This window comes from Dipodomys spectabilis, unplaced genomic scaffold (genome assembly GCF_019054845.1).
Source record: "Dipodomys spectabilis isolate Male_0828 unplaced genomic scaffold, ASM1905484v1 ptg000288l, whole genome shotgun sequence".
Taxonomy (NCBI): Eukaryota; Metazoa; Chordata; class Mammalia; order Rodentia; family Heteromyidae; genus Dipodomys; species Dipodomys spectabilis.
In genome coordinates, this window is record NW_024870965.1 from 7,959,816 (window position 1) to 7,975,998 (window position 16,183).

Sequence of the window (16,183 nt, forward strand, 5' to 3'; positions counted from 1 at the left end):
ATCCAGGATGCTGGCCACTGGTAGCTGCCTTTTGTTTTTTTGAAGAGAAGTCAACCTTACATCACATGCAATTAAATCCATTTGAATGCTGCTCCCTGCCCCAGTTCAGAGGATCTAGTACCAAGGCTAAATTGTTGTGCTTTTTTTTTTTTTTTGGAAAAGTTCTTACTCTGTAGCTGGGGGGACCTTAAATTGGTGGACTTCCCACTTCAACCCTTAAACTCTAGGGTTACAGGTGTACACCACTACAGCCAGCGATTATGGTTTTCATTATTATAACTTTATCTGTTGTTTTTGTTGGTTGTGAGGCTTGAACTCTGGGCCTGGGCACTGTCCTTCAGCTCTTCAGCTCAAGGCAAGCGCTCTACCACTTGAGCCACAGCGCCACTTCTGGTTTTTTCTAGTGGCTTATTGGAGATAAGAGTCTCATAGACTTTACTGCCTGGGCTGGCTTTGAACCTTGATCCTCAGATCTCAACCTCCTAAGTAGTTAGGATGACAGGCATGAGCCACCAGCACCTGGCTCATTTTTCTTTTTGTCAGTCATGAGGCTTGAACTCAGGGCCTGAGCACTGTCCTTGAACTCTTTTGCTCAAGCCTTGTGTTGTATCACTTTGAGCCACAGCTCCACTTCCTTATATTTTTAAAAAGAAATATTTGTACCAGGAGCCTGAGGCTCACATCTATAATCCTAGCTATTCAGAAGGATGAGATCTGAGGATCATAGCTCAAAGCCAGCCTGGGCAGGAAAGCCTATGAGACTCTTACTTCCAATGAACCACCAAAAAAGTCAGAATTGGAACTGTGCCTCACAGGGTGGAGTGCCAGCCTTGAGTGAAAAAGCTAAAGGACAGTGTCCAGGCCCCGAGTTCAAGCCCAGTATCAACACACACACCAGCATTTGTGCTCTTGCTGATTTTTCCAAGGAGACTCCATGTACTCTTGTCTTTAACTGCACACTCCCTTGTGTGTGATTATCTGCACAGTGTTTTTCCTTCTTGATTACGATCACAACAGTCACTCATGCCTGTCCTGATGCCCATGGGTGGGGTGGTGGGCAGGACTCACTCCTCGGTTCAATGAGTAAGAGCTGCCTTGCTACTCATCTCGTGAGGTCTGCCCAGGAGAACAGGCCCCTCCCACTTCCTCTCTGTGAAAGAGAAACCAGTAGTCACCTGACTGTGAGTCGGCAGAGGACCCCGGGCTCTGAGGAGGCTCTGAGGTCACTTCCTGACCAGGGCCTCCTTCCCCAGGCTGAGATCCCGTCCGCATCTGTGTGGTCCCGCCTCCTGCCTTCCCCTATATAATCCCATGGACCACCCTCCTCTTCTCTTCTCCCTCTGCACACCTCCATCTTTTCTGCATGAACCACGAGGTGGTCTCACTAGTTTGTATTTAAACTACTCTGATATCTTTCCTTAGACATTGGGTTCCTGGGGGGAACTGAAGGGAGTTTCATTCTGTTTCGTTGAGGAGAAAACAGCAAGAATAGCCAGCGAGTTTCTTCTCCCACCCTCCTTTCAAGTATCAGAAAGCAGGGGACCGCAAGAGGCACCAGGGAATAGCAATGCAGAAGCACAAAATGCACCAGAAACATCTTTTCCAACACTTAGAAGGCAGAAACAAAAAGTTGGTGAACAGGTGGTCTCAAGTTCCAGGGCGCCCATCGTCCCGGAGAGGCAGGGCTACTTCCGGGTCTGAAGGTCCACTCTTCCTGAGCTCCTCCGCCTGCCCAGGGGGCCTGAGGGAAACTTTTGTCAGGAGATGGCCCTGAGTTGTGGCAGGAGTTAGTCACCTGTGCCAATGGCCAAGGCTCCTCTGGGCCACTTCCCTTCACTAAAGAAACCTCAGATCAGTAGCTCCAGAAGCACAAGTGGGTGTAGCTGGTACGCAATCTCCTTTCCAGTGGTCATGGCCCCCAGCGGACCTTGTCAGCGCTGCATCTTGGCCAGGAGTTCCTGTTAACTCTGCAGAGGTGTGGGGCCCAGCAAGCTCCTTGCAGTGACACTCTGCGCCTGCTGATCCCGAGGTGAGGATGGACAGACAGCAGGATCGTGATTTGGACACAGCAGCAAGCACAGAGCTGGCTTCCTCTCCTGCATCCGGCCTGCTGGGGTTACCGAAGCTTTCTGAGTACAGTGACCTGATCAGAAAACACTTCGGAGTAGAATTCAGAGAAAGCACGGTGTGCTTCTTCCTCTGGATTCAGAAGCCGTGAAAGTTCTGACCCTAGGTTGTGCCTGAGAGAGGGACTGTGCCGTAAAGAACAGTTCTGCACAGCCGTAGGGACAGCAGAGCCGCCCTGCTGCAGGGAGTACCCAGCAGCGTACCCAGCAGGGAGCCAGTATCCAGCAGAGTACCCAGCAGGGAGCCAGTATCCAGCAGAGTACCCAGCAGGGAGCCAGTACCCAGCAGAGTACCCAGTAGGGAGCCAGTACCCAGCAGAGTACCCAGCAGGGAGAGAGTACCCAGCAGAGTACCCAGCAGGGAGCCAGTACCCAGCAGGGAGAGAGTACCCAGCAGCATACCCAGCAGGGAGCCAGTATCCAGCAGAGTACCCAGCAGGGAGCCAGTACCCAGCAGAGTACCCAGCAGGGAGCCAGTACCCAGCAGAGTACCCAGCAGGGAGCCAGTACCCAGCAGGGAGAGAGTACCCAGCAGCGTACCCAGCAGGGAGCCAGTACCCCAGCAGGGAGCAAGTACCCCAGCAGGGAGTGAGTACCCCAGCAGAGTACCCAGCAGGGAGCCAGTACCCCAGCAGAGTACCCAGCAGGGAGCGAGTACCCAGCAGGGAGAGAGTACCCAGCAGCATACCCAGCAGGGAGCGAATACCCAGCAGGGAGCGAGTACCCAGCAGGGAGAGAGTACCCAGCAGGGAGCGAGTACCCAGCAAGGAGCGAGTACCCAGCAGAGTACCCTGCAGGACAGCCACTTGTCACTCACTGCACCCCCTGGCTCAGGCGGTTCTGAGCTTACAGTTCTACAGTGTTACTTATTTTGGAAGGAGAGCAGTTCTCACTTGAGAAGGTGGAAGCCATGGAAGCTGCTGCTGCTGCTGCTCCTCTGCTGGCACTGGGCTTCACTGAGCGCCTCTGACTCCCGCTGGGCTTTTGTTGCCCATCCATGACTGTTAGTCCTCCTTGTGTGTGCGCCATACGCTCTTTTTATCAGTTAATAGGAGATGGGGACGTTTCTCCTGGACTAGCTTTGAACTTCAGTCCTCACATCTCAGCCTCCTGAGCAGCTCGGATGACAGGCCTGAGTACAATGCCACCATTACCTGGCTCCAGAGCGTCTAATGTAACTGGCTGTGCCATCCCCAGTTCCTGCTGTCAGGGGTGTGTGTGTGTGTGTGTGTGTGTGTCCCTATTAGCTAGACTTGAAAAGCATAATAGCATAATCCCCTCTTCTCTCTGGAAGGAGCCATTCTGTCCAGCTGCTTCCTGAGCTTGTGAGTGGTCTACCACTTCCCTTTGTCTTGGGAGACTGAGCAGAACAGCGACCTCCAATGTCACTTCTGGCTTCTCTTTCACCTGTGTGTAACTCTAAGCTGGGTAAGCACCACCAAAGGACACGTGCGTGATTCATGACTGAGTGCCCAGCCTCCCACCCACGGCATGTTCCAGGGCGGCCCTGAGGAGCAGGGCCGAAGCAGGGTTGCACCTTGCTTCATACAATAGGAAGCGAATGCAATGATGCCCAGATGCCACTTCTCCAGACTTCCACCCAAGGAAACAAGTCACTGTGGTGGTTGGGGTTCGAGCTGGGAATCTGCCCTCTAACCAGTCCCCTTGCAGTCTGCTCTCCCCAGGTTTCAGAGGCCCAGCACGGGTGGCACGTTGTCTCCCGCCTCTTCCGGTGCCTGGATGCCACGGGGGCGGCCAAGATGGAGACCCAGGGCTTCTTGGAGACTCAGTGGCACTTCATGTGTGCTGGCTTTGTAGCTCACGTCCTCACAGGCGGTTGGGAATCGTACTGTGTGTCATTTGCCCCCTTGTGGGTGTGACGCTTCCATGCTGGCTACTGCAAGAGTCTTACAGAGTCCTCATCTTGTACCCTGGGCCCATTCGCAGATTTGAGCTTAAGATGCTAAACACACAGGTGCCAATTAGGAAACTGAAATCCAATCATTACTCAGAGATTAAATATTTCAACACACTGTCTCTCAAGCTATAATTAAAGGCGGCAGCTTCGTTACTGGGAGAACAAAAACAGAGGCAGACAACTATTTTTGGAATTGTTCTATGTAGTCTGCTCTCTACATTTTGTCAACTTGTTCCCAGTGTTTTCAACCTTCCACATCAATCTAAATAGATGATAGAAATGGGGAGCTGGGATGGGGTCTCTGGAAAGCAGGGAGGAAGCCGGCTGAGAGCTGAGGAGAGGAGACTGGTCCTTCACACAAAAAGGTTTTCAAAAAAAGAAGTGATTGAAACCGTGCTGTCTGCATCGCGAATGGCGGGTGGGGGGCGGGTGGGGGCTCACCAGTTACTCTCACAGCTCTCCTGGGGCTCAGACTCGGGTCTCGGACGCAGAGCCTTGGGCTCTTGCTTGGTTTCTCTTGCTCACAAAGTCCTTGAATCTTTTTTTCTTTTGTGTCCTGGGGTTTGAACTCAAAACCCTGGCATTGTCCCTGGGCATTTCTGCTCAAAGCTGGTGGCTCTATGATTTGAGCCACACCTCCACTTCCAGCTTTTTGGTGTTAATTGGAGATGAGGCTCATGGACGTTCCTGCCCGGGCTGGCTTTGAACCGTGATTCTCAGATCTCAGTCTCCTGAGTAGCTGGGATGACAGGCGTGAGCCACCGGCACCCAGCTTCCTTACATCCATTTTAAAGAGGTAGTACAGCCAGGCTTTGTGTCACGCATATACCCACCTCTACCTTCGCCCTTACTATCCTTTCTTCCTCGGATGCATTTGCATATGCGTGTACACTTGCACAAAATGAATAACCAACGTCCATTCCAACCATCGCCCCTCCATAAAGTTCCTCTTCTTGGATACCAGCACCTTGCTGAGTTTACATTCATCACGCCTGGTCACACGCAATGTTCACATCACTGTTTGTTTATTCATGCTTATCTCTGTAATAGATTGAAAACTCCTGAAGGGTTAGGACTATACTGTATACATAACTTTTTCATAGAATTAGATTTTAACCCAGAATTGAACACTTGGAATTTCATTTTCTACAGATTGGGGAGATCCCAGTCCTGGGGCTTGAACTCAGCTTGGATGGATGCAGTCTCTGATCTGAGCTCCTTCTTGCTCAAAGCTAGCATTCTACCACTTGAGCCACAGCGGCCACTTCTGGCTTCTGTGATTAATTGGAGATTAAGAGTCTCCTGGACTTTCCTGCCTGGGCTGGCTTCAGACCACAATCCTTAGAGCTCAGCCTCCTGAGTAGCTAGGACTGCAGGTGTGAGTCTGTAGTCTTCTTATGTATCTAGACCACTGTGAGGTGTGTGTGACACCCCTAGCTTGTTTATTGTTTCGGAGTAATCTTGTAAACTTTTATTTGGCTCAGGCTGGCCTGGAACAGAGTCCCACCACTGCTTCCTACTGCTGGAGTAGTTGGGATTACTGGTGGGAACCACTTTGCCCCTATTGAAAATCTGTTGTGATTCTAAGCTAGAGAAAATACATTTTTGTTGTTGTTGTTGTTTTGGGTCCGGTCATGAATTCTGGACTTGGGTGTTGTCCCTCAGCTCCTCAGCTCAAGGCTAGCGCTCTACCACTTGAGCCACAGCGCCACTTCTGGCTTTTTTTCTGCTTATGTGGTGCTGAGGAATCGAACCCAGGGCCTCAAGCATGCGAGGCAAGCGCTCTACCACTGAGCCACCTTCCCAGCCCCACATTCTTGTTTTGCTTTTCCAGTCTTGGGCTTGAACTCTGGGCCTGGGTGCTGATCCTGGACTCATTTTGCTTAAGGCTAGCACTTTACTACTAGAGCCACATCACTGCTTTTTCTGTGATTAATTGAAGAGTCTCATGGATTTCTTTTTTTTGGGGGGGTCCGGTTGTGGGGCTTGAACTCTGGGCCTGGGCGCTGTCCCTCAGCTCTTCAGCTCAAGGCTAGTGCTCTACTACTTGAGCCACAGCACCACTTCTGGCTTTTTTCTTATATGGTGCTGAGGAATCGAACCCAGGGCCTCAGGCATGCAAGGCAAGCACTCTACCACTGAGCCACCTTCCCAGCCCTCTCATGGATTTCTTACCTTGGCTGGCTTCAAGCCATGATCCACAGATCTCAGCCTCCTGAATAGCTAAGCTTACAGGTGTAAGCCACTGACACCCGGCTTACTTCAACATTTAATCTTAGGTTTTCTCCAACATTCTTTTTCTCTGTGCTTTTTTTCCTCTACATTCCTGTTTTGGCTGTTTCAGATTAGTACAATGTTAGAAATAACTCACCCACAATAAATAATGTCTTCTCTGTATCTGAAGCTGAGTCTAGGTTGCATGGAAGCAAAGAATCCCACTGTCTTCGCAGGCCCAGGCAGTGTGGATATAGTTATAATTAAGCAGTAAATCACAAGACGCTGTCAGAGCAAGCCTCTGAAGGCTTGGCACATGTCAACATCCTCACCTGCAGATGGAAAGAGAGGCAAGCCAAACCTGAAGGGTGGGAAGGCCACTCCTGGCGTGCGTTTCTGGGAGTGAAGGCCCACAGACTAGGAGGGGGATGCACTACAGTGTTGGGGCTCCTCACCGGCCAGCGACCACGCCAGACCATTGCCTGGGTGGTTGAGGGTCCTGACCCCCATCACCAGGGAGGGGCACGCTGGGGCTTGTCACCTCAGACAGCTGCTGCCCTGCACCCTGCACAGGTTCTGCTAGAGGTCACGCAGTCTGACCCTGTTTTCCAACGCCTTTCTTCAGAATGCTGCAGTGAAGGGACTGGGGGGGAGACGTGGGGGTGTCCTCAGGGCTCTGTTTCTCATCAACTGCATTCTCCAAGCCCCCGAAAATCCAGTAGCAATAGCGTCCCCTGGGAACTTGCTGGGAATGCAGATTCTCAGGCCTTGCCTCCGATCCACAGACTCTGACAGGGCTCCTGCTGGGGCCCATCAATCCATTTTAACAACTTTTGCAGGTCACACAAGTTTGGAACCCTTGGTCCATCAAAAAACTAGATGGATAGAGTTGGCAGGGGTCATTTTGCAACCCAGTTTGTGCATATGAAAAGCAGAAACTATGCATCCCTCTGCCTTCTTCCTGGCATGCCACAGACCGCACAGAGAGCAACAGCTGTCCTGGGATGATGCTCCTCCTGGGAAAGGCCGCCAGTCGGCCGCCCGCCCGCCCACCCACCCACACCGGCCTCCCCTCCGCCAGCACCGGCCTCCGCAGGGGTCGCACGCAGGCAGGAGCTTCCTGCACAGAGAGGCAGCCTGGGCAGGACCACTTCCAGCTCTTAAAGCCCGGCCCCTGGTGACCGGTGCCAGCTGGCTCCGGGGCTGAGGGAGCCTGGCCACTCGGGAAACACCTGGCAGGCCACTCGCAGTCAGAAGAGTTGAGCTGCAGGCCTTGCAGGGCAAAGACAAACATCCTCAATGGGCTGTTTCCAGAACAATTGGTGAAGGTGGGTGTGGCCAGGGCCCTGAGCCTTCCCGGGAAAGGCCGGCTGGCTGCTGCTGGAGCTGGGCCAGTGACCCTGTGGAGTTCAGTGGTAGGAGCTTTCAGAGGGGAGAGGGCTCCATCCTCAGGAGCAGATTAACCCTTTCAAGCTATCAGAGGTTAATGGATGATTCTGGAAGTGGGTCTCTAAAACAGCCATGTCTCTAGTGCCTGAGGCCAGGCCTCAGGATGCTGCGCCTCGGTCCCCTTGGACCAGGTACGTCTCTTTTCTTCATATAAAGCCAGTGTCAGGAGCCCGGCACTGGTGGCTCACGCCTATCGTCCCAGCTACTCAGGAGGCTGAGATTTGAGGATCGTGGTTCAAAGCCAGCCTGGGCAGGAAAGTCTGTGAGGCTCCTATCTCTTAACCACCAGAAAACCAGAAGTGGCGCTGTGGTTCAAAGTGGACCACTAGCCTTGAGTGAAAAAGCTCAGGGACAGGGCCCAGGCCCTGAGTTCAAGCCCCTCAACTGACAGAAGAGACCGAAAGCGTAAACAATTGGACTCGGTGTATCTTGGTGGTAGAAGACACGTTTAGCATCAAAAATATATTTTTAAAAAGCCAAAGGCACTGGGCACCTATAACCTTAGCTACTCAGGAGGCTGAGGACCTCGGTTTCGCCCCACCTGCCTGTTTCTTCCTCTGTGCCTTTGCTGCCAAAGCTGAGCTATGGAACACAAAGGGCCTGGGCGCTGTCCCTCAGCTCTTCAGCTCAAGGCCAGTGCTCTACCACTTGAGCCACAGCGCCTTCCCAAGCTGGCTTTGAACCATGATCCTCCAATCTAGCCTCCTGAGTAGGATTACAGACGTGAGCCACCTGTGTCTGCCTTTGGGTTTGCCTTTAAACATGCATCTGACCGAGTCTCTTAATTGTTTTTTTTTTAATTTAATTTAATTTTATTTGTGAACATACTGTACAGAGGAGTTACAGTTACATGGGCAGGATAATGCATACATTTCTTACCAAGCATTGCAGCCTCCTCCTTTGTTTACCCTTCCCATCCCTTCCCAGCCTCCCCCCTCCCACCCTAATCCCAATCCTTCTCCTTCCCCCCCTTCCCCCCCCCCCCCCCCCCCCCCCCGCACCAACGTTGTAAAGCTCGTTTTGGACATGACAACTTGTACTTCTCATTGTTGCAACAGGTCCACCTGTATCCTTAAACAACTGGTTTTTCCCCATCTCCTCCACAAGTTATACTGACATCAAATATAGTGAAAGCAGGGGTTATACTGTGGGGGAGGGACATACAAAGCAACAAAGAGATAATCTTATAAATGTGTTAGAAACACATGCATGAAAGAAAAAAACATTAAAATACACATCTAAGGGTTCATTTTCCTGACATCACATTATCTGACCTTTTCCGCTTGACTCATACATATACTAGATATTACAAATAAGGGAAACCATGGGACCTACGTTTCTTTGGGCCTGGCTTACTTCACTTAATATAATTTTTTCCAAGTTTTTCCATTTCCTAACAAATGGGGCAATGTCATTCTTTCTGGTGGAGGCATAGAATTCCATTGTGTATATATACCACATTTTTTTGATCCATTCATCTACTGAGGGGCATCTGGGTTGGTTCCATATCTTAGCTATGGTAAATAATGCTGCAATAAACATAGTTGTGCTGGTAGCGAGTCTCTTAATTGTTGAGAACGTTTCCCGATCTCTCTCCTGTCTCAGTGTGGCACTGAAAGTCCCACCCAACTCAGCACGTCGTAGTATCTCCTGTGGTGGCCACCCATGCCCTGCTGCACATGCCTCTTGGAGACACTAAGATTCCTGTGCTCTCCTCCTCTAGCGAGCGTGAGCAATGTGCTGCCCTCCCTCCTCAGCCTGTGCAGTCTAAGCACCTGCAGCCAGCTCTGCGGTGCCGCTGCCCGGGCCGGGCCTGCATCTGTTACAGTTAGTGTCTGAGGCTCCAAAATGCTCCAGGAAGGGTTGTGTATTATGCGTTCAAACTACCAGTGAGTAGACCCTTACCTGTTTTACCTTGGTGTCTTCTTTTGCAGCCCCCTTCCTCTTACCCATTTTCCTGTGCTTAGGAGGAAAGAGGTGAATGGCTGTTAAACTGAATCAGATAACTCACTGGTCCTGCAGCTCACTAAAGCTTCAAGCTGAGACCGATGATGCAGACTTTCATCTTTCACAGGGAATTCCTTTGCGGTTACTGACCCTGCACATGAGCACCCAGAGGACAATGATGTAGTTGTGTTCCATTATTACCTTCTTTTCCCAGTGACAGGAAGAAGGAACACTGGCTCCCCAGCACCGTCCTAACGGGTGCACACCAGTGTGCGGTGATGTGCGAGCGTGGGGGGGAGCAGGGTGGTGTGTGTGTGTCTGCCCCACACTCTGTTACTATTTTAAAGCACTGGAGATAATCAGCTCACAAGAGACAAGGCTTATGTTGGCTGATGTTTTAGAGGCCCAGTCTGGGATGGGGCGGGCACCTATGTTTCGGTCTCCAGACAATACAAGTTGAGGAATTAGAGCAAAAAGAAGAGGCAAAGGAAGGCACTGGGGGCCCCCAAAGACCTAACTTCTTTCCACAGACTCCGCCCTTTAAAGATTCCTCTACTTCCTAATAGTGCTTCTCTGGGGAGCAGAACTCCAGAGACATTCTTGATCCAAATCAGTACAATGATTTTATGGATTGGAGGAACTATATACGCTACTGGGGTCACTGTCCATATATATAAATGTATATATATTAGAAACTCTCTAGTTAACCTACAGTTCAATACTTTAGCTAAAGTTCCCCCCCCCCCCCCCCCAGTGGTGGGGCTTGAACTCTGGGCCTGGGCGCTGTCCCTCAGCTCTTCAGCTCAAGGCTATCTATCACTCTACCACTTGAGCCACTGCACCACTTCTGGTTTTCTGGTGGTTTATTGGAGATCAGAGTCTCATGGACTTTCCTGCCCAGGCTGGCTTCCCAGCCTCCTGGGCTGGGAAGGTGGCTCAGTGGTAGAGTGCTTGCCTTGCACGCATGAGGCCCTGGGTTCCATTTCTCAGTACCACATAAGCAGAAAAAGCTGGAAGTGGCGCTGTGGCTCAAGTGGTAGAGCGCTAGCCTTGAGCTGAAGAGCTGAGGGACAGCACCCAGGCCCAGAGTTCAGGCCCTAGGACAGGAAAAAAAAAAGGGGGGCTGGGAAGGTGGCTCAGTGGTAGAGCGTTTGCCTTGCATGCTCGAGGCCCTGGGTTCGATTCCTCAGCACCACATAAGCAAAAAGAAAAAAGCTGGAAGGGGCGCTGTGGCTTAAAGTGGTAGAGCACTAGCCTTGAGCTGAAGAGCTGAGGGACAGTGCCAGGCCCAGAGTTCAGGACCCAAAAAAAAAAAGATCTCAGCCTCCTGAGTAGCTAGGATTACAGGAGTGAGCCACTGGCACCGGCAGCCTTAAACTTTTTTCTGAATACTGCACTAATCCTCAGGCATGCTGTCAGGTGTAACTTAAAAACAGACTCCACAGTCAAATAAGTTTGTGAGGAATCTCAGTGCACTTTGTCTGACACTTGTGAGGAAACAGATTTGTAACAGATTTAATCCAATGATTAAACACTGATAGCCTCTATCATGTTCATAAAATTGGTGGCTCCCTAAAAAGAGGCCTGTGTCATTGTGGAGTTGGCACAGAGATTTACCCGGGGAACAGCCCCCTGCCCGTGGGATGGCCTCAGGAGGTGGGGGCTTTGGCAGCCCTCCGCTGGGATTAGTATCCTCCTGGGAAGAGGAGAGACTGGACTGGAGACTGGCCTCTCCAAGTCTCTGACTCCTCCCGCCCCCCCCCCCCCAAAAAAAAAAGTATTGTCAAGCCAGGAACAAGGCCCCTACCAAGAACAGAATCTTTTTTTTTTGGGGGGGGGGGGGTCCGGTCATGGGGCCTAAACTCTGGGCCTGGGCGCTGTCCCTCAGCTCTTCAGCTGAAGGCAAGTGCTCTACCACTTGAGTTACACCACCACTTCCAAAAGTGCAATTCTACCCATCCATCCATCCATCCACTCGCCCATCCATCCACCCACCCATCCACCCATCCATCCATCCACCCACCCACCCATCCATCCACCCATCCATCCACTCACCCATCCATCCATCCACCCACCCACCCATCCATGCTCTTTGTTCTGATATACTAACATCAATAATTTAAGAGGGAGGGAAGGGATAGTGGGAGAATAACAAAGGAGGGGCTAAAAATGCTCAACAAGAAATGTCCTCATCGCCTTACTCAGGTAACCGTAACTCCTCTTTACAGCATCTTTACAATAAAATTAAACTTAAAAAAAAACTTCCCTACAGATCTACAATTTCTCCACCAAGAAATCTCTTCTTCCCATGTTTGTTTGTTTTTGTCAGTCGTGGGGCCTGAACTCTGGGCCTGGGCGCTGTCCCTCAGCTCTTCAGCTCAAGGCTATCTCTCTCTCTACCACTTGAGCCACTGCACCACTTCTGGTTTTCTGAGTGGTTTACTGGAGATTGGAGTCTCAGGAACTGTTGTGCCCAGGCTGGCTTTGAACTGTGATCCTCAGATCTCAGCCTGCTGAGTAGCTAGGATAACAGGCGTGAGCCACCAGCACCCGACTGTTTTTGTTTTTTTGAGGCAGGGTCTCCCTGCATAATCCAGACTGGCCTTGAACTCTTGATTCTCCTATTTTTATCTCTATGGTGATGGGATTACAAGTATGAGGATCGTGGATTTTTATTGACTAGTGAGAAATCGAACTCAATACTTTTAAAAATCCATCCTGAGATACTAAAACTTTCCAGAAAAGAGGAATGACATTAATTTGGTTTTATAGCATGAGTACAGTAAATATTGAGAAAAATATTTTTTTCAGTGTTTCAGACCAGACTAGACCCACACTCTCAGCTTTAAAAAATATTTTTGTGCCAGTCCTGAGCTTGAATTCAGAGCCTGGACACTGTCCCTGAGCTTTATTGTTCAAGGATGGGGCTCTACCACTTGAGCCACAGCCGCACTTCTGGGTTTTTTCTTGTCTTGTTTGTAGTCACTCAGAGATAAGAGTCTCACCAAGCACCAGTGGCTCACGCCTGTAATCCTAGCTACTCAGGAGGCTGAGATCTGAGGATCATGGTTCAAAGCCAACACTGGCAGGAAAGCCCATGAAACTCTTATCTGCAATAAACCAAACTCTTGGGGGGGGGGGTGGCGGGGGAGGCTGGGAAGGGATGTGAAGGGTAAACAAAGGAGGAGGCTGCAATGCTTGATAAGAAATGTACTCATTATCTTGCCCATGTAATTGTAACCCCTGTACAGTATGTTCACAAAAAATAAAAATTAAAATATAAAAAATAAAAAAGGTCAAAAACTATGTACATATGACCATATAAGTTGATGCTAAGTTGAATGAACCCCAAGATAGGGACACAAGAGGTTTTATCTTTCCGTGCTGTTGTTTTTAATGTATTTATAATGTGCTAGGTGATTTTTTTTTGTTTCGTTTGTTTGTTCTTCCCCCATGTATAATCCTGTTTTCACTGTATTTCATTCTGGTGCCCTGCATCTTGTATATACCTTTTTCTAATTTGTGGAGGGGAAGGGAAATAACAAATGTTGAAATAAGGATACAGGTTGACCCACTGTAACAATGAGATGTACAAAATATGGACTTTACAACTTCAGGGTGGGGGGGAGGGGGGGCACGGAGGAGTTGGGAGAGGTGAGAAGGGAAGGGATGGTAGGGGAAAAACAAAGGAGGTGGTAAAAATGCTCAATAAGAAATGTACTCATAAAAAATAAATAAAACAAACTCTTATCTCCAATAAGCAACCAGAAAACTGGAGTGGCGCTGTAGCTCAAGTGGTAGCTTGCTCGCCTTGAGTTGAAGAGCTGAGGGTCAGCACCCAGGCCCAGAGTTCAAGCCCCATGAGAGAAGATGGATTTTCTTGCCGGGCTTGTTTTGAAACAGGATCCTCAGACCTCATCCTCTTGAGTAGCCATGATTATAGGAGTGAGCCACCAGTACCCAGATTGGAATTTGGGGGGAGGGGGGATGGGGCCTGAACTCTGGGCCTGGGCGCTGTCCCTCAGCTCTTCAGCTCAAGGATAGCACTCTACCACTTGAGCCACAGCGCCACTTCCAGCTTTTTCTGCTTATGTGGTGCTGAGGAATTGAACCCAGGGCCTCATGCATGCAAGGCAAGCGCTCTACCAGGGAGCCACCTCACAGCCCACGGATTGGAATTATTTGATGGAATAGGTCATTTGATGGTGACGAACCTTGTGAATGAAGGCTATAATGATAATGCAAGCCAGCTGACATCTTGAGCGGAGGAGCCATAGATTTACACGTGAAGCACCCTCCCAGAAGCTTCCTTTGTCTTGGTGGAAGTTCAGAGAGGTGGCTCATCTTGGTTCTGCTCCCTCATTTTGTTCTAAAGCTTCAGTGCTTAGACACAGCCGTGTCTTCCTCTCCTTCCACCTCCCCTTGATGAACCTGTTTTCTTTTCTTTTTTTTTTTTTTTTTAATTTTTGGGTCCAGTTGTGGGGCCTGAACTGTGGGCCTGGGCGCTGTCCCTCAGCTCTTCAGCTCAAGGCTAGCGCTCTACCACTTGAGACACAGCACCACTTCCGGCTTTTTTCTTTTTGCTTATGTGGTGCTGAGGAATCAAACCCAGGGCCTTATGCATGCAAGGCAAGCACTCTACCACTGAGCCACCTTCCCAGCCGAGCCTGTTTTCTTCTATCCAATAAAGGATTGATGGTGGATCTTTGCCCCATCCTGGTAGCCAACTATTCCTGAGCTTGCTCTATGCTCTACCTCTGATATGTCCACCTTCCAGCCTGGACTGTACGCTCTTACCAGAAGCTGTTTCTTGTCCCAGGAGATGACCTCCTTGTTGCTGGGGCTGGAGTTATCTGTAAGGCACCTCTTGTGAACTTGGGAGTTGATGGTAGTGAGTGTTGGTGGCATTGAAGGAGTCTTCTGTCCTGGGACGGTATTAATGACCACAACAGGGCTAGACCCACAGGCATGTGACTGGCCGGTGGTGCCTGGACCGGACACTAGCTGTTGTTTGTGGGAAGCCAGCACACGGCTCCGCTTCCTGCTGAAGACCAGTGTGACACCTGGCTCACCAGGCCCACCCCGTGTCCACACGCACTTGCCTGTCAAGACTGCCATTTCCTGGCAGAGAACAATTCTTCGGCGAGCCTTGGGTGCTCGGCAGTCCCTCTGTGTTCTGGAAGAGCACATACATGGCTGGGCTGCGCTTCTGGGGAGCCCAGCAGGACAGGGCCGGGGCTTCCTAGAAACACCGCCCAACGCGGGCCGGGCCCACCACAAGGAACCGGTCCCACCGCCCACCGCGCCTGCCTTCCAGCACCTTCCCCGGGGGCCAGGAGTGGGGAGGCAGCAGCAGCCTTTTCTCTGGAATCCTTGACCAGCTGCCAACTGAAAGAGCCATCTTCCGAGGAGGGCGATGGCGTCGGCGGCAGGAAGCCAGCCCGGCGGGAAAGTCCAGACTCTGAACTCCCAAGAACCACCCCAGGGCTGGAGCAAAAAGCTCAGGGACAGCGCCCAGGCCCTGAGGTCAAGCCCCAGGACCCACACGCAGGCCCTGAGGTCAAGCCCCAGGACCCGCACCCAGGCCCTGAGGTCAAGCCCCAGGACCCGCACCCAGGCCCTGAGGTCAAGCCCCAGGACCGGTCCCCCCCCACGGACACACAAATGGACACACACGGACACACACATGTACACACAGACACACATGGAAACACACGGACATACACGTACACACACGTTCACACAGACACATGGAAACACACGGACATACACACATGGAAATACACACACGGACACACACACATGGAAATACACGGACAAACGGACATACACACATGGAAATACACACACGGACACACACACACATGGAAATACACGGACACACGGACACACACACACATGGAAATACACGGACACACACAGACACACATGGAAATACACACACGGACACACACACATGGAAATACACGGACATACACGGACACCACTCGGACTCGCACGCACACGCACGTGAATTTGGCGCGCCGCTGGCGTGGGAGGCCCGGCTGTGGCCCCCGCGGGTTCACCGCGCTGCGTGGACGGATCCACGGGGACCGGGCGCCGCCCCCCACCCCCGGGACCGGGCGCCGCCCCCCACCCCCGGGACCGGGCGCCTCCCCCCACCCCCGGGACCGGGCGCCTCCCCCCACCCCCGGGACCGGGCGCCTCCCCCCACCCCCGGGCGCCTCCCCCCACCCCCGGGACCGGGCGCCTCCCCCCACCCCCGGGACCGGGCGCCTCCCCCCACCCCCGGGACCGGGCGCCTCCCCCCACCCCCGGGCGCCGCCCCCCACCCCCGGGACCGGGCGCCTCCCCCCACCCCCGGGCGCCGCCCCCCACCCCCGGGACCGGGCGCCGACCCCCACCCCCGGGACCGGGCGCCTCCCCCCACCCCCGGGCGCCTCCCCCCACCCCCGGGCGCCGCCCCCCACCCCCGGGCGCCTCCCCCCACCCCCGGGCGCCGCCCCCCACCCCCGGGACCGGGCGCCTC